Source organism: Poecilia formosa, unplaced genomic scaffold, assembly GCF_000485575.1.
Source record: "Poecilia formosa unplaced genomic scaffold, Poecilia_formosa-5.1.2 Scaffold8, whole genome shotgun sequence".
Lineage (NCBI taxonomy): Eukaryota > Metazoa > Chordata > Actinopteri > Cyprinodontiformes > Poeciliidae > Poecilia > Poecilia formosa.
The window spans coordinates 2,772,799-2,796,127 of record NW_006799947.1 but is presented as its reverse complement, the minus strand read 5'-3'; the positions used below and the strand labels follow the sequence as shown (position 1 = coordinate 2,796,127).

Genomic DNA, 23,329 nt, shown 5'->3' with positions numbered 1-23,329 from the left:
TTAGCTCCTTAAAGACAAACACACTGCATGTTTGTGTGAAGTACTGCAGTTCCATCTAGAGATCGCGCCAAAACGAGTTGCTCTGACACACTTTAAAACAGCGGAACAACGAGCCTGTGGAGCTACAATAACGAGCATGCAGACCAAAGTATTGCAGTTCCACTTTGCATGGATCACAACTGAATGATTTAAATGTGAAAAGTAAATATTTAAAAGCACAATACATCCACTATAAAGCTTTACGAAAATCTTATTGGAAATAGACTGCTGGATCTCTAGATTGAAACCTTTTTTCTCATTTACATTCAGTTTCTTGCTTATCGGCAACCCTGGCAGAAAAATGAAAAGAAGCCGTGAAATAACTTGACCTTTTATTTCACAAGCATATTCCCACTAAGAAAGTTTTTTAAATAATTAAATCCTTAATGTGACAACATTTATACAGAAGGAACCAAAATCCCACGCAGACAAATTTTGTGTCAGCAGTAATTTTTAATTAATTTGCACCCTTACCTATCCTTATGAAATAAATGTAACCCTCAATAATTTATAATTTATTACGTTGATCAGTGCTGAGGAACTGAATTAGTAATTGTGAACATCTTGATTCCTTTAGAGTAAATAGGACATGGCACAAAGGGCAATTTCGCTCAGCCTCTTCTCGAGGTGGGAGAGAAGAGTGAACATCCTGACGTGAGTCAGAACACAGCAACAAGAAAATAGATGCTTGCCTGAACTTGCTCATCTCTATAATCAGAGCAATTATCAAACAGTTTAGTACAAATGGAACTGTGAGAAACAAAGCTGGAATAAGTGGCATTTTAGCGTCACCAAGTTTCCATAACCAGTTTAGAATAGCTACATATTCCCCCATTGAGAGGGTTTCCAGTAACCCCCCCCCAAAACAAAAACATTTTTAGCAACATCAGAAAGGTAAACATGTAAGTTTGCTAAACTCTTAAAAGGACTTGGACTGAGAAGGTCTGTTTCAGTCAGATGGAACTAAGAATGAGCTTTTTTAAAAGACAATCTGAAATAAACGAGAAAAAAAAAAGTTAATCAAAACCACAAATTGGATAATAATGGAAAAAAAAAATTAAATAACCAGAAACATCAACGACAAGCAGCATGGCATCAGTCATCTAATGTTGTGCAACTCTGTTTAAAACCAAACCTGCAGCAGAGACAAAAATCTGCAGTAAATGCAAATTTATTTTCACTTACACACATCCCATCATATCCCAATCAGATCAAATATTACAAGTCCAACGTCCTACTAAAAGCTGTTTTATTGATGCTTCTTGCTGTAATAGTTAAAATGTTTTATGGGCTATTTGATCATTGTGACTGGGTTTATGGTTTAGCTTGGGTATCTTTATATTATTTCTCATAAATGTTTAGAAAATTTAAGCAGCCATCATATTCAGTTGACACTGTGTATAACTCAGCTTTGAAGCCTTGATTGCTGGGGCCATTTCTCTCCGTTACAGCTCTCCGTCATTCGTATTTGCAGATTTCACTCAATCACACTACGAAAGCTCAGCACTCAATTACCGGACTATCATTGCCATGTGATACTGCACAGTTGCTCTGCTCATGCTTCCTCATGCAAGCAAGGTTTGGAAAATATCACTGAAGACAGATGAAGGGTAAATTGTAAAAACGAGCAAAACATTACTTTCTAAGCATGACAGACGGACAAATGAACGGACAGATGGAATAATGGACGAACGGATGGAGATGGATGGATAGGCCGAGGGTCGGATGGCTGGATGACTTGGCCAACAGAGACGGACAGACGTATGGATGGATGAAGCAATAGATGGACAAATAAATGGATGGGTGGATGAATAGACTAATACATAGATGGAAAAATTATATGGTGGATGGATGAAGAATATTAAGCACACCAACATTTTCCATCTTGTTTGAATATATATTCTTGGCAGCATTGTTTAAGTTCAATTCTATGGAACCAAGAGGAAGGACAGGTGACCAAATGGAAGGATGGACGGACAGATGGATGGGTAAACGACAGATGGGTTCATGAATCAATATGCAGATGAATGGATGAATGGAAGGACAGAAGAATGGCTAGATAGATCGATGGATAAATAAATAGATGGATGAAAAAACTGGCAAGATGGATGGATGGATGCATAGATGGAAGAACGAATGGATGGATGATGAGAACCATCAGGACATTTCAGTATCTTAGCAAACTTTGTGCTAATTTGAACAGCAGTTAAGACCAATTTAAACCCACTACTGTGATGTTAAAAGAACAACTGCTAAGTCACTGACGTCTTACCATAGCATGTTTATTTATAAAAGCATTGAAAACCTGATGTACACCCCCCACACACACATGCGCGTGCACCTTCACACACAAAAAGAAGATAACTTCATTAAACTTGAACATGAAAACATTTGGAACAATTTCCATCACATCTTTCCCAGCACAAATGATGCAACACAGCTATGTTTTTCTTAGATCTTCTAAATTTTTTATGTGCATACAATTTTTAATGAGCTACTGAGTCAGAATCCAGATTTGTGAAATACTCACCGTTGCATTTCAGCTTCTCTAGAAACCGGGTTGTGGACATTTGTTTCTTTGGCATTTATGAGGGTTTTGTTTGTTTATTTGTTTTATTGTGAAGGATCACCTTATTTTACTATGCACAACACGCAATCATCAGGTGTGATACAGTTTATACCCATCTGTACAAAAAAAGGATAATAATTGTGTTTATCTCCACCTTTGCAACTGACTTGATTATGAGCCAAACAGATTGGGACAGATTCAGTTCAGTTTTCCTCAATTGCTGATAGAAAACACGTTCTCTGGGAGCGGAGGAAAGAACCTGCAACTCGTTTTCCTCTGCTTCATCACTTCATGCTGTTACTGTCGGCTGGGCACCTCACAATGAATTCCCTGCCTCAATGGGTGCCTCGGTTCTCTGAGTGTATCGGAAATGTTTAAAAATTGACAAGCTGACCACTTCTAAAAGAAATCCATCTTTTCCTGAAAATGAATTTTTACAACCACAGGCCTCGAAGATGATGAAAAACATGCAGGGTAAAATAGGAAGCGGTTCTGGCACTAGGAGCCTCTTAAAAAATGAAACAACACGCACACACACACGCACACATACACACAATAACTCAGGTCCTTATCATCATGCTTGGGATTAGATCTGTATGATTTAATATGCTTAAAGCTTAGAAATATGAATTTCCTTCACGTCGAGGTTTATCCCTCCATCTGTAAAAAGAAAAATAAATAAGCATTTCTCTAAGGGCTGCTATATTCTTATATCAATGAGTGCAGTCTTGTTTTGTGCGCTGGAATGTGTTTAGCTGTGGGATCATTCATCACCCATCTGCGAAGTGGGAATTACTGATCAGAGGTGGTGCACGGCTGAAACTCCTATGAAGGCCTCCAGACTAAGAGGACGAGTGTCTTGTTCACTCACCCTTTTCCTGCATGAATGAACAAGCACAAAAAATATTACAGTCATGATTTGTTAGCTGCAATGCAGATTCATCAGTCATGGAAACCCGTCACACAATCTCCGGGATCACCAGCAATCATTTGTTTGAGAGTTATGGATTGTGCACAGCTAGGTGAGTTTGTTGGCGTTGGATCTTTTCTCAATTAGTCCACAATCGACCTGCTGGAGCCTAATGGCCTATTTGCGGTCAACTCCGGCACCGACTTCTGATGAATTCCCACTCTGGAGACAAAGTTAGCGGCTGGATGGTGAGGACCAATTCAAAGACCAGGCTGGCTGAGGGAAAAAAAATGGGAGAGGAGACGGTGCTGTCTGGGGCTTTGGGGTGATTCTTCAACAGATGCTTGTCAATATGACCTGGCGCCTTGCAACTGGGCATCAAACCACAAGATGATGTACTGAGTGGACAGAGGAGAAGGTCACAGAACGAGACTCTGTGACATGAATATCCGGGCAGAGGTTTAGCAGATGACGTGTTACTTTAATCAGTCTGCATAAAATGTATCAATATATCAAAAGTCAGTTATGAAACATTTCCTTCCAAATCAGTAACCTTGAAAAAAAACCCTAAGAGATTGTATATTTCTCAGAAATAAGATTAATTTCACTGGTTATTTACACATAACCAGCAAATATATTTATTATCAGACTATTTTACTTATTTTTTACTAAAATACAAAAACAAATTCAATCAACAGAGCCAACACAAAATCTAAAGCCTGCTTTTTATTTTTAGAGAGAAAAAGTGATATTTTTCTGAATAAGAAATAAATATTTAAAATATCTAATTATAGAGATTGAAAGAAGGAAGGTAGAATAACAAAATTATAAAAATAAAGACACAGAATGGGAAGAAGGAAGACAGGAACAGAAGCAGATCAGGAATAAAAAAGAGAAAGCAGGAAGTTTAGACAGAAAAGAAAGAAATACTGAAAGAAGCAAGGCAGAAAGGACAGGAAGAAAAGAGGGAGATAGAACACGTGTAAGAACAAATTGAAGAAAATACAACTTTAAGACAAAAGGAATAAAAAAAACAATTTGTGGAAACCTGGATATTTTTCCATACTTCTATTCTTTTTTTTTTTTTTTTTTACTTATCCAAACCAGTAAAATATTGAAATCAAACTCCATACATTTATGGATATTCTGAACTTCATAGAAACCCTGAATCCAGGAAGCTTATCATTATATTTCAGTGGGCCTCGGAAAAAGCTAGATTTGAACTGCTTGTGGTCACTACAGGGGTTGGAGGTGAAGAAATGGTGGATTAACTGCTGGACAGGATGCATAAAGTAAGAACTGGCACATTAATAATCCTGGTCTGGATGGTAAAAAAAAAGAAAAAAAAAAAAAGAAGGAAAATCTCTCAATTGGGTTGCATCCGGAGGAAATGAGCAATAAAAATAGATTAAAGCAATGCTATTCAGCTATGCACAACCTTTTCTTGGCAGAATCATCAGTTTATATTCATCCCTATCCTCTTATTTTTATCTTTCAGTCTTGCTCCAACAGACACACATCCGATGCTTTCCGTTCTTTCATCGCAATATAAATACGGCATTTATTTAGCAGCTGTGCATATTTACAGATTCCAGAAGCGGAATAACTTAGTGGCATGTAAAGGAAGAATAAGGCAGGATGGTGTAGGATGTGCAGCATGTGCGGACCACCAGGAGCCGGCGGAAATAAGAAATTGCCCTCATCTTGGCTTCTCGTTTTCTTTAAATTGCTACAAGTAAAAGCAGATGCGACCCTGAATTCAACTGGTCGTGTCCCCCAGTGTTTCCATTTTCTTTTAGGTTTCCTTGTTATCATCCTGGATCCAGCAGCCACCCCTCCCTCTTTGCTTTGGTGCGTCTTCTGAATGGTAGAGCAAGAGTTTGGCAGAATTCAGACCGCTACATTCACAAGCTGTTGTCACGATCGCCTCCCCTCCCCCCCCCTCTTCATATCTTCCAGTGTCGTCAGGCCCAAAACAAAACAAGACAGGAACAGCCTGTTATCACTAAATAATTTAGGAGATAATTAGATTTTAGCTTATTTTCACTCAACAGCTATCAAATACTCCAGTGTTTAACCACAAAAACTGGAAGAAAACGTGGAACTAAATACAAGTCACAGGTTTCTGCCTAATGATCTGATACATTCATCTTGTATGCCGACTAGAGTCATTTTAATTTATTCTTCCCGATGTCTGGAGAGCGCCGACAGGAAAAACCTTTTATGACAACTTCACCCAAACCTGAACTCTTCAACAGTACCTGACAGTAAGGGTACATCTCTGATTAGGCGCTCTTAAAAAGAGAAACTAATGCTTTGAAGCTGCAGTAGCTAACAATTGTTAACTTCTCATTACATTAGAACATTAATTTAATTAAGTCATTCAGTTCTAATAATGTAATATAAAGATCATGACAGATCTGGTGTTGCTATAATCCAAGATGAGGACAGGGGATGCAAGATGAGAAGGGATTTTAAATGATCTTAAGGAAGCAACAAAAACAGACTAGTGGCAAAAAGGGAGGAGCAGAAAGTCTACTAAGGAAAACCAATCCCTATTTACACTCTGGTGTTTCATTACTGCACTGCTAGACACGTGTTTTAAGAAGAAACAAAGATTCCCATTAAATTTCATAGGAAATGAATGTGGGTCGTTTTGGACCCACTCACGGAAAAATGGGGTAGTGATATAAAACTATGCTATTTCTTAAAACGTGTACAAGATAAATTAAAAATTTGAATTGCATGATATCAATAAGATGTTTCTTGAGGAATTCCTCGAATATGAAGTGATGAAAACTTTTCATTACAAAGATATTGCAAAAAGATGACCTCGCCGGGTCCAAAAGGACCCACTTACACATCAGAGGGTTAATTCCCTTCACCTCTTTAAGGTGATAACAAACTTTGGTAACTCCAAACTTAAACTGAGGCGCCGAAAAACAAAAATAGAAAAACAAAAACATTCAACTCTCCGAGAATAGTTCAGTATTCTGCCTCTCTCTCTCCAAGTGTTCTGAAAAATAAGTTTCCTTCCTGCTGTGAATCAGCTACATCCAGTCGGGAAGGCATCGAATGTGAGCAAAATAAAACATGAGGATGGATCCAACTGCTCTATCATAAGACACTGAACCTCCACCCCAAAACAAGACCTGGGAACAACACTGCAGGTTAATGTTCCTGACAGAAAACAACCCCAGGACCGATACACACACTCAGCCATTCATCCATCTTTCTGTGCAGCATTGCATACAGGAACACAGGGAACTGCAGCTTGCTGCAGCAAACACACATTTCACCACCCTTACACAAGACTGAGAAGTACACCAAGGCAAAACTTCACGCAGACTCTCACACCTGCAGGTGGTTTGGACTGTCCTTTTGTACAGGATCTCCATTGTGGGTCTTTATTCCATTTACAGCTCCAAATGTTTTGGCTATTGAATAGAAAACAAAATCAAGAGTTTACACATGAGGTTTGTGTAAAGAGATTACTCTAACACCTTAACAAAATATCTTGGAAAAAGTAATTAGAGTTTCTTCTGGTTTTGTTTTTTGTGGTGACACTTAAATGTTTCAGACCATAAAACAAACTTTCATTAAGGAACAAGAAGCTATCTAACCTAACCTAACCTGGCTCTATTTCAGTCATATTCAAAACAATGGAGAAGTTAATGTATTTTAGTAAAACAATTCACCAAGTGAAACACATTCTGTTACACACAGATTGGTGTCTAAGCCCTTACTTTTCAATTATGATAACTGATCATTTTCTGCTTACAATTAATGAAAACACAACATTTAAAATTAGAATATTACATAAGATAAATCAAATATGTTTTAAATACAGAACTAGTTTCATATGAAGTACGTTTAATATCAGGTTGAAGGTACTTTTAATCTGACAAAAATGTCATCAAAACATGATTTATGGGATATGAAAAAAGGGCTGCGACTGCATATTAAATAAAATGGTGACAATTATGTATCAACATTAGGCAAGAATCAAATCAACATCTGAAAGCTGCATCTTGCATTAAACGGGTAATACAAAGTGCAGAACTAAAATGAACTTTTTTCTGAATTAAAAACTATTAATGATCTGAATGACTTCAATGATTAATGATCTGAAAATATCAATAAAAATATACTTTTACAGAGAAGTTCAAACTTCTTAAACATTTTCCAGTTCTTAAATATTACAAAATGCTAATCATGCAGGCTGTCTAAAACTATATCTGAATGTTTAATTTCATTTGGTTTTACCTTTTTTAAGCTGGTAATAGATGAGTGAACATTTTAGATTAAGGCAGACAGACTCATTTCAATCTGATCTTCTCAATACATCCATAAGAATTAAGTTTTAATATATTAGATAAGGGTAGCAGACGGTCTTTCTGAAGTAAAACGCCTCATTGCCAGACTGTGTAAGACAAACTGTGTGAAGCTAAATCAGTGATGGTGGAAAGGAACCAAGAACAACTGCAAAGTGCCTGAAGCAAGATGTGAAATAAATGATAATACTGCTGACTCCACTGTCAATAGAACAATACTGCATGGAGAAAAATCTTGTGATATACTGCATAATTTTCAGGCATATTACTCAAAACAAGCTTTTAAAATGTTTAATATATTATAGGCACTGTTCAATATAATAAAATAGATGTTCTGGTTTGAAATGTTATAGTTTGGTGCTTTTTTGTTTTATTTAGGGCTTTACAAAATGAATATAATCACATCTGTCGCTGTATAAAATCTGTTGAAATTGATAATCATGCAGACAAAAAAAAGATGCAAGAGAAGTTAAATATAAAATTCCTGTTTTGAAATAATGACTCCATGCTTTGTTTGCTCATGCTCAAGTGTCTTTGCACAACTAAGTTTCTTTTTTTTATTTTTTTTTTTGCTTAAATTATTATAAAAGAAAACCTCAAACTGAGAGTCAATCAGAGCTAGAAAGAGGGTCTTAGCACTGTTAATCACTCTCAGTGTATGCGCTGCTCACACCCTCCCCGTTGATCTAAGCTATCGCTGGTTCACCACAAAAGAGCTTGTCATGGATGCTCAGGATAAACAGTTTTCCTGCAATAGCAAGTTGTTTCTCCACCATTAGCACATTGATTGTTTTTCTTTTCATGTTCTTAATTTGCTTATTTTACTACAGCAACACAGCAAAGAAACAAAATCACAAACAGGATTATGAAAAACAAAGAGTCAAATACGTTTTGTTCTATTTTCTCCTAGCTGCTGGTATCTCTTAGTGCTGTATATTCAGCTCACTAAGTACACAGTGAGTATTTCATCCTGCTGCTCTGTTTGGATAGAGAACCACAGCCAATCCACTCCTCAGATTAGTTTTTGCTGTTATTTGATCTCTTGACAGAGATGCACAAGGGAGGAAATGCAACAGAGGTCCAAGGCCAGATTCAAGGACGTGGAGCTTACAAGGGTCTACATCTCTACAGAGGACAAAAATCCTTCCCTCCCACCATCTTCACCCCTCTCACCCTCACTCCCACACACACACTCACACTTCCAGAGAAAAATTGCCTCATAAAGCTGCCACAACAAGACTACAGCGCCGAGAGCGCAACGAGAATTTTCTTAAGTGCTGGGGAACAGGAAGGTGTATCTGCAGTGAATGGTAGCGTGCCGTACATATGTTGCCAATTATACTCCCTTCCTCCTTTTCCCCATCCTCACACCGTTCAGTCATAAAAAAAAAAAAAAAGGAAGACGTTTCAGGGGAGAGGCATCATGCACATCTGGTTAGCTCCTGGGAGGAAAATGCTCCTCCTTAACCCCTCTCTTGGATTAAATCACAAGGGGCCTGCATGAGGTTCAAATGAACCATCTAATCCCTGTGCTATTAAGAACTCTATTAAGAATAGACGAGCAATAATTAAAGCTCCGAGCAAAAACTCAGAGATGAAGCCAGATATTTACATACTCTACATAAAAGAGCGGAGAACTTCATTCTTCTCGCCGTCTCACCCAAAACTCCCCATGTGTTGGGTCAGTTAGAATTACTAGAAATATTTATATTTGCTAAATGCTAGAAAAACGAGAAAGTGTGTGGTCAGATATGAAAAGGTGGATTAAAAACCTGACCCAGTAGTTCTTTCAGGAGGAAAGGACCAGTAGCCAAACACTTGCGCAAAAATACCAAAAATATATAACCCAAGTCATATAGCTTTAAAGTATTTCTACTAAATACAGAGGACATGTATGTAAACGTCTGAATATGAGGAAAGTAATAATAGCTAAAAAATAATAATTATGAGTAATCTGGTGTTCTGTGTAAAGACACCACAGAGCAGGTGGAATGCTTTATTATTATTATTATTATTATTAATATTATTTATTTATCTAATTATTTTTATTCCAAGGCATGGAGCTTAAGAAGTAGATTTTAGGACAAGTTTTTCCCCCTGGAGGGAGATTCTTTTTTTTCCCCCCCCTTTCTGTTTGCAGTGATACCTCTCAATGATATTCATTTGCCTGAGGGGCCGTTTCCTGTTTACTTACATTCTCCCCATCTTTCCTTCCCTCCGACATGACTCCCTGTATTATTCCGCGTTACTCTCAGTCTGCTGCTCTCTCTGGCTGCGTCCCACCACTGTCACAACCGCTCTGGGTAGCCGAGCACAGAGGAATCTGCTCATTCACACAGACTTTTATTTCCTTTTAGAAGAAATATTAAACTGGGTCAGGTAAGGAACGATCCTACCAGAATTCCATCTCTCTTCCACATCACTTTGGCTCTTCGGCTGTCGTCCCCTGCTTCTAACGCAGTCCGACACAACAATGTTCATGCGGAGACCTGAGGACGGTTACCGACTCCATTAGAGCCTCATACATAATTTGGTTATGTCATCATTTAATTATATTTACATGCTACTTTGGAAATGGATGGCGGAGAAATTGGCAGACACCCCGCCTCTGTCGATCTTGATAAATAAAGTCGGGAAGCTGCCACCACAAGCAGCACTTGGCGGCGGCTGGTCTTGAATGAATCACACACGTGGAAATTCAGCAAAAACGAGGGGTGGCAGTTGCACGCCTGTCGCCATATGCTGCACATTTATTATACCTCTAATAGCGTCTCGGGGCATGTCCTTGGAGGCGTGTTTAATTCCAGTGAATTATTAATGCCTTTGCTAATAAATATTTTCACCATATTTTTAAAAAAGGTGTACAAGCTTGAGCGGAAGAAGACGGCGCTGAAGAGTGAAAGTGTGAATGAGGTTTATCAGCCAGAAATTCACATGAGTTAAGTGGATCATGTTTAATGGAGCTTTAAGGCTCTGACACTGTAATTTGCTGAGCTGCAAGGCATACTTAGCTTCTTTACATGGAGATGAGTTTACATAATGAGGACTATTTAGTCCATGAAAATTGCATGATGCCCTCCGGGGTTTCCAATGAGCTTTGAAAAAGCAACCTGAAAGTTTTTTAATCAATCATCTGGGTGTGATTTGAGGTTTAAAATGTTAAATGCTGAAACGGTAGATTTTAATTTCACACTCATCTTGCAGGTCCATATCCATAATTTAGATTATTGAAATGTTAAGTCACATAGAGTCACTACACATAGGGTGATATAGTATGTTTAGCTTACACTTCTCAGCCAGTTTGGAGTCTGTGCTTCTCCACTGTAGGACAAACTTTTATCGAAACTCTAGGAGCAAAAGTCCAATCATTTTACTTTTTAACACAGTTCAGATGCTTTAGACAGGAGGAATACAATTGGAGCCTATGTCCTGAATGTGTTTGCCCTTCAAGTAAAATTGCCAACCACAGTCCAAATCCTGTGCAACTCTTTAATGAACTTTGCTTCACTGTGCTCATTGGGTTAAGAAAGGATGTGAATTGAGGTCCAATGTGTTTGGCAATGGAAAGGCCTCCAGTTGTTGTCTCAATAATATGGGCTTCCTCCTCCATACATGTGTACATTATCTCATCAGCGATGGAATGGTTTGACTTGGATGTAATTTTGTACATACACAAAATTGCAATGGACACATACAACAAGCTTATATGTCCAGAATGGAAATTAGGTGGATTTTAAGTGATGGCATCATAAATTGAGCAATATGTTGCCAAGTCAGTCAACAACCTATCACAAGAGGAAGTGAAAATCAGGAGGTGAAACACTGAAAGACTTTGGTAAGGGTTGTATTTTTGGCATGCATGAGGCCAGATGGTGGCATCACCCTAGAACCCCAGGGCTTACTGATTCTAACATGTTGCAAATAGCAAATAATTGCACAATAAACCACCAAATACCAACTGTTTGTATCCAGGTCAGCTTTGCTGTCGTCTACTGAAGCTCCTTGCCGTTACTGAATGAAGCTGAGAAGTTTTCTCCTAACTTACTGTAACATTTTGAGTGACGTTCACCCCTCTGCTTTTTGTTTTTACAAAACTACACCTACCTTACACTGTATTCTTTTAAACACTAAAATATCTCTGAGGAAGATAACATTAAGCAGCAAAGGGCTCAGTCAGTCATAGCTGATAAGCCACTAACAGCAAGCTTTTACAGAAAGCTGTGTTCTTATGTCTGAACTTAATCTGACATATCCGAAAAGCACTTTGACATCTGAAACACTTGTGTGTATGCAGTTTATGAGACTACTGTGTATATTGATTTTGACATCATAATCATCCAGAGTAAAATCCTTCAGCATGTGACTATCGGCAAGTCAGGACCATGCTGTTTGAATCAGTGGCCTCAGCTTGCCATCTGATCTTCCCCATCTCTATTAAAAAAAACTAAGAAAAACAAGAAAACACATAAATTAAAGGGAGGTATTATGCATTTTCCAGGCACATAGTGCCATTTTATGACACAATCAAGTAACTATGAAACATCCAGTTGTTATGCAAATGCTTTAACAACTTGAAAGAAATTTGACACTACATCATAGTTTTATCTGACGGCTTGAAATTGGCCTCTGTTCCCAACAATCCCTCAAACATGAATGAATGAGTCAAAATAATGCCCCAGGTACGTGTTTGAGGAAGGAAAAGCATCATTGCATGATTTAAAACAAAGAAAAAGTTGATTTTACAAAATAGCTTTACAAAATATATATGAACATGATGAAAATAAAAAAAACATAACATAAGGATAATAATGATGAAATTCTGAAAAATAAAAGAATAAATAAAAAAAAAATAAGTAAAACACTAAGGCAAAAACTAATCAAAATATATAATGATTGTATTTATAGAAAGTAGTACAAAAAGGCAAAGCAAACCAAATGGGCTGATGCAGAGTCACTGTACAGTCACACTCAAACACAAGGTTAAGTGGCTTTACTAACAAAAATATATTGCTCTGAAAATGATTAGGTGCTGGATGAGCAAAAGTCCAAACAAAACGTTGGAAGACCTTCAAAATGCCTGAAGAACTATTGATCAAAACAACAACAACAAAGTCCTCTAAAGCCAGGAATGCCTCAAAACGACTTGTGTTTCCTGTGTAGATCAATCAGAGACGTACAATTCTAATTAGGAAACAAGGCAAGTGTTGTGCTGGTGTCAAAGCAGCTGATTAAATTGCGGATATATTAGCAGTGATGACAAAGTTAAGCACTGGCTCAGCAATGTTTAAACACCATCAGGGACGCTGTGAAGACAGCAGGGTGAATATATGTTAAATGAACCTCAAAGATTAGAAACGCTCATCCATGGTCTCATTTAGCATCACCAACCAATCGGCTATTATTACATTGTCTGCCACTTCCTAGCTTTCATCAGCTATATAGTCAACATTCTGATCAGCGTGGGAGGTTTGTTATCCAAGAGAAATACTCATGTTGAAGACATCGGATAAACCTGTGATGTCCAGCTGCAAACATCCCTTCATTTAAAATTAGTTTAATATTTAAATCCAAGCACTTTGACATCGATTCAGTACATTTTCTATTTTTTTTCTTTCAACTGAATGCAGGTGGTCATACAGTCTAACAATATTCAGTCAATGGAGATGTAAGTGTAACAACGTAGCGGTAAGATGATGCTTATCAAACATAATTGAAACCAGGAGTTTTAGTAGTTTATTCGTTGGGAACATTAAAATGTCAACACGATGCTAAGGAGGAATGCTGATATTGCTGCTATTAATTCTGGGAAGAATTGTAAGGACATTTCCAAACTGAATGAAATGAATCAGCTTATAATAAAGAATACTGACAAGTTGGAGATATTTAGACATTTAAGATGTTTAGATTAAACTAAAGAGATGTTTGATCAAAAATTAAAGGAGATGTTAGTAATTTATGTTTTTAAAACAGCACTCTGAGTTTAGAAATGCATTTCAATACAGTATGCCAAATGTCAGACAGTGATGGATTGGTGATAATCTGGGCCTTTTTGTTGCCACATTGATTTGGAAATATTGCTGTCTTTTATTTGAACATGAACTCCTTAAAAGTCCTGTCTGACAGCAGAACATGGGCCCAACAACAAACAAAACAAAAAAAACTAGAATCTTTTTTGTATGTTTTTCCCCCCCCCCCCCTCTATAACTGTTTAATATTAATATGCAGGGATGCTCGTCTTTACAAAAACGTTGACAAAAGAGGATTTGAAACCTTTGAAGAATTATCCATAAGACCACGCTTTTCACAGACTTTCAAAAGAAAATAAAATTAAAATAAAAAACCACAGAATAGACATTTGTCACGGTGAGAAAAAAAATGCTGAGCTGATCTTGGGAGCCCCAGCTTTTGATGAAATAATACAACTTACCACAGAAAGGCCAGAGTTACTCTGACTTTTCCTCCTTCCTTCACAGGACCTCTCACGACCTAATAATTTATGGCTGGATAGAAAGGACATGTAAACTGATGCTAATAGAGGTTGACAACAACAATGTCATTACTAAAAAGGATGAGCCGTTTCTACTCCGACCCTATGAAGCTTTTCTTGTTGCCTCGGGATCCTCTTAAAGCTTCTCCGAGGGTTCTGTTACATCTACGTGTTCTTGAAAGCAGACATCGCAGTGCAGGAACACCAACCGGCAGATTTTAAAAGCCTGCGGCGCTGACACGGCACTTCTCTCATGGGTTTTATACTGCAGCATGCTCCCTCGTCAGCCCAGCGCTCCTCTAACAGCTCAGGCGCCTCTCGTTTCAGATCACGGCCCCCCCTCACGCCCCAACCCCTTCCCACGGGGTGCGTGTAAACAAGCCTTTAGCATTATGCCACCAAAGGCAAACTTTGTGACGGAGGGAGACAGTCGCCAAACAAAAGCCAGGGACAAAGTGAAACGACACAAACCCAACAGGTACACCACCATCTGAGCAACCTTTTGGTGCGTCATTGATAAGAGGTTCAATGATCGTCATGCAGGGTAGACGCACGTGGACTGAATCTATATGACAACAACACAGTTGTGCCTCTTGTGGTTTGGCAACGCACAAGAAAACCGACTTGTTTTTATCAAATTTAACTCACCGTTTCAAAGTCAGTGTCTTGTATATTTATTACATGCATGAAAGTGAGTATGGATGAAAAAATAGGAAAAAGGAAAAATAAAATAAAATAAATAGTGGTCATACTGGAGTACCGACAAATCTGCCATGTAAACAGCCTCTGAGCCAAAGTTTGCACTTTCAAGCATTTAAGATTTAAGCTTTTGAAAGCAGATGATGGAGGATCTGCCGCTGACTTTGAGTCTCTCTTTCTTTTTCTGTGTAATCTCACTCGCATACAATCTCACACCGGCCTATTCAGTCCATGCTGCCTAAGCTAAATTAACTCTCTGTCCACTTTTCTTGTATTTTTTATAAAGCGTGACACGCTCTGAAAGCTCAGAGCAGCTTTTCCACAAGAGGAGCAACAAAAGGTTTTCAGGCTTCTTTTGACGGTTTGTTCTTTGAAGACAACATTTTTATATTTTCTGCCTGTGAACTCACTGACACAGCCACAGAAGATCATGTTTTAATATCACAAATCCATTCCCACACAGAATTGAGGACTAAAAGACGACTAATAACCCATGCTAGTTAAGAATTATACAAGCATCACCAACATCAAACACGCAACAAGAATATTAAATCTCACTTTAACGCAATTTATTAAGAAGTTCCACAGATTTATGTTGAATACAAATTTAAGATTTGATACAAAACAAAGAGGCAAGAGGGTTTATGTGAACTCCGCTTTTCTGGTGACAAACAGAGATGCTGCTGGTGGGGGGTTTTGTGAGTTGCTGTTGACTATTTTACTGTGCAAAGCCATACAAATAAAGGGCAAAGGAAGAATCAAACAAGCAGCACGAGTCTTTATAAATTACTGATGCAGTGCAGAAAAGGGATTTGCAGCCTAAGGTTTGCCGTTTACAGATGCATATAAAGAGGATCAATCCAATTTTCTTAGCTCTACAAAAAAGAAAACAAAAGATTTGATCCCTTTACAGTTATTAATTTACACCACAACATCTGCAAAAAAAAAAAAAAAAAAGCCAATCCTGACCAAACCTGTCTGTGTGGATAATTCCTCTAAGTTATACGGATTCAAATATTCTGTGGCGAAAAGTGGAAAAATGGAGTCTGTTCAGAAGCTACGATATGAAGAGTACATCTTACTTTGCATCATATCTGACTTGTTTCATCAATTTCCAAGTTCAAATGTACTAGCCAAGCAGTCTGAAGGCCCTGTTCCACCAGAACCAAGCAGCACAGCTCAACTGGGTTTGGTTCAGATCATCAGAGTTCAAGTGGCTTTCAATTACAATTGAGTAAAAACAATGAAGGACCCTAAAGCTGTGTTGAACATGCTGCTCAGTCTGCTACTATCCATGAAATAAATAAACCTGCTATCCTCTTCTAGAAAAAATATGTTTTTTTTTTTTTATGTGGCCACCCAACTTCAAATTTTCCAGCAGCCACGATTTAAAATTCTAAATGGAGATCTACAACTAGATTGGTCAGAGGAATGACTAATCTAGTGTGTTAACAGCCAATTGAACCCAATTAAAGCCTTTTCTGATAAAGGGAAATCAGGCTAACCACAGAAGCCATAAAAAATTGGCTGTTTGGCACCACAGGACAGAATATCGACAGTGTAATGTAGACAGACTGTGAGAAGTTAGCAGAGAAATAAAACAACTGCGATTTCCTGCTACAGAGCAACGTGGTCCTTTATTTGTCTGATCACTAATCGTCTATCATTATTACCGGCATGATGGGTACAGTCACTCTTAACCAATCCTACTTCTTCTTGCATGCAGCTCTAATAAACACAGACAGTTGTTGAAACCTCCCAGTCAATATGTTAGCTGTCAGTCCTGATCATATCACTTGGCTTTGATTAATGGTAACGTAGTGTTCTCTATTAACATCATTTAAACTCCACAGGATGAAATGCTACACAGACTGCTTAAAACTAGAATCGTTGATACGGTGCTTCACAGAGAGGCATGCTTTATCTTCCACTGATTTGTTTCTCTTCTGTGGACAAAAAATTAAATTTCCGTGTTGTGCGACAGAAGCAACTGATTATCTGCACAGGCGCCTCTCTGGGAGACAGGTGTAAGTGTGTGGAGCTTGAGGTCTGACAGCATGCAGCGCCATCAACATTTCCGTCCAGCGCACGTTGTATAAACTAACAGCTGCTTTATCTTGTGTGATGAGCTCAGGTTTAATTAGCTTTTAAATTGGCTGTATGTTTGAGGACCATTCAGGTGGTGTGCTGTTTTTCCTGTCCTCAGGCCTTTTATCTAACGGATCGACAGGAATGCTTTAATAAGGAAGGGTCGTTTCTTCACACTCGCTCCTCAGCTGTGGTCCAGATGTGCTTTTGTATAGTTATTTCTCATAATTACCATGCTTATTGCCATGTTTCCAGTCACCATGTGCCTGAGATGGTGACTCCAGTTTGGCTTGAGCTGCATTTCAGTTGCAAAACCAAAAACATCCGGCTTTTCAAACTGAGACGCTGTTTACATGAAGCTTGATGTGATCCAACGACTCCCGTGTCCAGATGGTCGAGTCGAGGAAGTCGTGAATCACTGCAGCCTTATTGACTAAACTTAAATAATTACTTTCCGTTGAAACGAGGCCGATACATGGTTCAAACTCGGGGGTCTCTCTCTCTCTCTCTCTCTCTCTCTCATAATGGAGATATAGGCTATATAGTTTGAAACACATTAAATATATATATATTTTTTAATGAATATAAGGTGGGACTCTGCATTAAATGAAGAAGTTCAAGCCTTTTATATGGATGATTTGGAATTTTCAAACCCAAGCTTATTTACTACATATTCTGAGGGAAGGATCACTTGAGTTTTACTATGATTCCTATTTTCTAACTTCAGTTACCATGTATTGAACTAAAAAACTTCAGTTATTGGTTAAGGCCTTATACTGGACTATCTTTTTTTTCCAGCTGTGGTTTTACACATTTTCTGCTTTTACTTTTTTTCTAAACTTCTGAAACTTCTTGAAAATTGTTAGGAATTGATGTTGTCATTTTAACAATCTGACAACAAAACAGGTTAAATCATTCACAAGCATCTAAGATGACCTTTTTATCTGAACTGAAATTGAAATGAACTTTTTAGCACAAATCAATACAAGGTGGCATTTTAGATTCTGGGGAAGCATTTTATGAAAGCATAGGGCTCTCGCTACCAAATACCAGAAAAAAGTAACCAGTTACAGTATGGCTATGCTTTCTTAGTCTTATTTAGGGCATGTGCATCTTGTTGAACCTCAGGGATTCTTTCAGTGTCAAGATTCAGGAGGACTATTAAGAAATCAGGTCACACTTTAGAGCCCCGGGTGTTTAGTTAAAGTCATTAACTAACACCATTATCTGATTATCTTCAAGTCCTGGCTACGTTACTGACACCCAAATGAGGAAAAACAAGATAATGGATGACATCTCTGAACAGCATTTCTAGAAATTGCAACAGCAAGTATAAAAAGCTGCTTTTGAAGGGAAGGCGCAGGCAGTAGCGTATTCACCAATCATGTGACTAGAACACAAATGGACCGATGGAAAGAAACACACTTATTCACAACTGATGTCATGGAAACCATATCTCGTAGTCGCGACAGCCTTCTTTCAGCCATAGAGCAATAATCTTACCTGTGTGTTTGTCCAGAAAGTAAGATGACTGCAAACGGTGACACTGTCAGTTTGAAGCAGGTGACGCTGGCATGTTGTGGCGCCGTTTTGGACGTTTCCCACCACACAGTCGTAGATTAGGACGGTGAGAAAGTCACTCTTTTGAAACCAAGCCAAGCAACAGATGAAGACCTGCATCTCGCCATAACATCTAAAGAAGACGGATGCAAAGTTGTTAGATTCTTAGCAAGCCAGGATCTCTTTTTCTGGACATTTTTGGGTAATGTTGACTTATCCTGCCACACATACTTACTACGTCACTTTTGCAGATAAAGAAAGTTCATTCTAAACATGAGCGTGCCAGTGTTTGAGATGTTTCACCAGGGTTGTAGAGCAACTTGGCTTTGTCGCCACCACTTGGCAGCAAAGAAGAAAAAACATGTCTGTGTGTGTGTCTGCAGCCAAATAACTCCAAGTCAATCAGAGTTATTTGATTGACTTAGGAAGAAAATGGCTCAGTCTGTAACAAATCTGATGCAAACGCTGATGTTCAAACAAGTTTTTAGTACTGATTATTTCACATTCCTGCTTTAGGCATAACTTAGTCTTTTGTGTGCTGTTTTTACACATAGACCTTTAAGATCATTTTTAAAAAATACCAAAATGAGATCAAAACATGTTCTATAAACAGTTTTTGTTTCATTCAGCAGAAAAGCAGAATGCCTGAGATAAGCAAAGCTGCATATGTACAACTCTTTAAACGCATCAGTAGGAGTATTTCAATCTCACGCCGTTCTTGCCATAAAGAGAAGCAGGCTATCAAACCTTACTGTAATTACTACAGGATGATAACATGAATTTCGAGACCTTTGCCGTTCCTCCAACAGAGCTCAGTCAGTCTGGATAACCCCAGCAGCGATTGCATGTGCTACTTACTTCTATTAATCGATGCCTCGATCTCACAGACTGACATCCCCACCCACACACGCTGTGAGGATTTCGTCCTTTTCTGTGTAGCACCTTATACTGGAAATAAAAAATTCATTGAGCCACTTGGCAACCGGAGATGTGAACTAACAGAAAAGTAAAGAGTGGGAGTAGAAAAATGAGATCCAGCTGATTACAGCTATAAGGCAGACACAGGTTTACAGTAAGCCAGCTCATCATCATCTTCTGTCTACTCGTGTTGCACCAAATCCAAAGATATTACAGGAATTAAAGCGTGCCGATGGTGACCCATCTCACAGAGAAATTACAAGACCAGAGGGATCGTTTTTTTCCAGTTCCCATGACAAGTCGGCATAGTTGGCCTTGTGAGGCTTTGTAGAGTAATAAATCACCTTGCAACATTCATTAAATGTTGCAAGGCTCCTAGATACGACTTCTTTCTTTGATCAACCCTTATTTTCAGTGGGAAAAAAAATGCATATTAAGAAATTCTTATTTTTAGTCAATCTTGTCACATTTATGCACTAATACTCTCCCCGCGAGAGAACAAGTAGGCTTTTTCTATAATATATTCCAAGGGTGAATGACACAAATCTATAACCATTTCTTTTCATATCATCCAGTCTTGAGTTCTCTCTCAGAATCTCTGTTCAGCTCTTTCGACATTAAAGGACTGTAAATATAGGCAAGTAAGCATTTTCTTGTAGCCATAACCTGACCTGAGATTAATACACAGCTGCCCTACTTGAAAAGTATTTTCTTGTTCTTCCCGTTTTGAAGTGCGACCAACAAAAAGCTGTCTCTTTTGCTGCATGTTAAGACTGGAAAAGTACCAATCTTCAGAATAATTTCTAAAAACAAAATAATACCTTCTGTGGCCCATTTTCACAGGAATCAGAGGCACGAATAAACATGGCAATTTGTTGAAAATAATCATTTTCTATAGCTTAATATTTTCCATGCTGAATAAATATTATCAAATTAAAATCTGTTAGAAATTGCCACTGCATTAAAATAAGACTTTTACACATCCTTACCTGAGCTGTCAACAATCATGGAAACTGCTATAAATATGAATATGAGTGATACTTTATTGTTATTAGGTAGCAGCAGAAGATGCACACTTATAGTGGCTTATAGAAATTATAGAGGTTCATCTAATTCTAATTTATTATTGGAGTGGGATACATCAGAGGAGATTTAAGTGATTTAATTACACTACAACAATGTGAGGCTAATAAGCAACAACAATTTAATCTGAACTACAACTAACACATTACAAGCAGTTTATCAACATATATATTTTTTTAATGTTAACACAAAAAACTTTAAAACGCTGGACAAAAGGCATTGAAAAAGATGGGGACATCTTTCCAGATCCTAACAAGACCTCGCACTGGCAGAACAGACTGTTGAGGATTTATGATATATTTTAACACTAATGTTCACACCTTTTAATCAAATGTGGTATTCCCACCTCCCAAAGCCTTAAGAAGACAAACTAGTTTTCAAACACACCGCGACAGAATCTCATTATTAACATGACTTTATGTGCTTTTTAATAATACGGCACAACAGGAAGGCGTGTTGTTCTAAGTACTGCTGGAACATCACCAAACTGCATTCGTCACCGAGTAGCAGGAGCTGATGTCACTCAGGCAGGTTGCCGTTATGCCTAATGATCCAAAATAACAGTTTTTGGATGGACTGAGAAACAAGGTTTTAAATAAACTATTTAACTTAGAAATGTAAAACTCTGTAGTTAAAAACCCCCAACAAAAGCTGTTGAATGTATTAAAGCTTCAATGTGACTTTTTATTTCAATAGGAGGATTACATTAACGTCTAAAGAGAAAGCTTGTTGACATTGGTGTCCCAGTTATGATGGCTTGGAAAAAAAATCCCACTTGACATTGCTCTTACTTTTATCCCAAGCCCTCTTTCTGATTAAAGGCATGTCTGTACCTCTTCTGTGTTTGAGAATGTGTCCAAATTCATTTTATTTTAGCTTAACTTATAGATATACTGTTTTAACTACAGCACCAAAATACATTGGTTTACACAACATCTACTCAGATAGGGAGAAGAAGGAAAAGCTAAAAAAAAAAACCACCAGAATATCAGTGAATCTTTGTGTCGTCATTGTTGCTGACACATGAATGGCCCAAACAAACATAAAAACAGATTTCAGGTCTGATCACCCTTTTGGATTCAGTTGCAAAACACATTTTTATTTTGCGTTGTATGATTCACTGTACCCCTCCCGACCCCACTGAGGGACAAGGGTGAAGGAAAATGGATGGATGGATGGATGATTCACTGTCTTCATTTAACTCTGGGTAGAGTTCTTGCAGGAGTTCGTTTCTACTTTTATCTCAGTGCCTCAAACTTGTGCTGAGTCATGTAGTACAGCTTTCTTTGGCGTTTCCAGTCGTATTTAACCCAGTTCCAGATCAAAAGGAGAACCACCAAAATTTCCCATGACCTGGAACACAACCATCAGGCCGTCAGTGTCCGAGTGACCTCACAGTCAGAACAACAGCTGTTAGAGTACAGATTTCTCATTCAGCAGAGCTTAATGGTTCTGTGGAAGCTGCTGTCCAGATAATTCAGTGAGATAGACAGTAGCCTCATGTCAGACCACATTAAGATTAGATTCCTTCCTCTGCGGCAGTTTGAATTTGCCCTCCCCATTTACTTTTCCTTCTTTGTTTTAAGTAAAGCTTAGATTCAAAATGTCTATAAAACCCCCTGAAAATGTTTTACCTGTATTCCCGTTTTACATAATTGCTTTATTAGTGGAATTAATGTAGTATCTCTATTATATTTTTTGTTTTCATTTCTTTAACTTCCAATAGAGTATAGTCTAATTCTTGATTTATAAACTTCAACATAGTTTAACCTATCTTAATCATGATGCATAGCTACTTTATAGATTTAAATTTAAATTATTTCACTATATGTTTCAAACTATGCGGTTCCCTCTCTGCTTCAGCATCTTTGTCACTAAGATTTAGTGATGAGAAATTTGGCTCTTTTCAGAGAACCGGCTCTTGTGGCATGGCTCCCAAACAGCTCTTACTATGAGGCCTAACAGCCTCATAGTTAGGCTGTAGCCTCATAGCCTAACTTGGCAAATATAAATGTTGTCATGATAAATCATTTTGCTTTCAGTGTTCCATGAAAAGTCTTATGCTTGCCTGCTTTTATGTATTTATTCTGTTACGAAAGCAGGCATTCTTACTTTTGTTTTGTTCTAAGTTTTACGAAACACAAAAACAATCAAAACGCTGCAAACAAATCTACCGAACAGACCCATGGTAATATTATTCAATATATTATATCTTACATAATACCTTCAAACAGCAGTCAGATGCTGCTTTTCTTACAGGTGTCAGTTATATTCATGGATTTTTGCGCCGCACTTTCCGCTTCATCAATGTCTATTGACTGAGGGAATGGACTAACCTGGGCCTGGGAGCAGCTCCACCAGAAACAGCAGAAGAGAGTCGAAGGGGAAGCCAGAACCTTCAGGGGACTGCAGCGATGCATCCATAAGCTCTGCCGACAACCAGCTACGCTGCAACCATGCAAACAAACCAACATCACTGCTACGACGACGTGGCTGCAAAGGACCCCCAAAGCACTGCAATCCCTTGGTGGCATCCTCCAACCAGCATCACCAACATTCCCCCACAACACAGTTGTGAACAGAGCAGGGAACCATGAACCCTTCCCAGCAGCCTGGCCAACAACACCAAACCCCAGATCACC

General features: G+C 38.2%; 1 long non-coding RNA gene across 2 annotated transcripts in view; it reads right to left on the bottom strand.

The window, feature by feature from the left end:
• LOC103154343 (uncharacterized) overlaps positions 1-23,329 on the bottom strand; it is a 58,056-nt gene that overhangs the window by 5,167 nt on the left and 29,560 nt on the right. For both annotated transcript variants that reach the window (XR_477911.1, XR_477912.2), the window contains exon 3: positions 18,630-18,819. This is a non-coding gene — a long non-coding RNA (uncharacterized LOC103154343). The remainder of the gene's footprint in view (positions 1-18,629; positions 18,820-23,329) is intronic.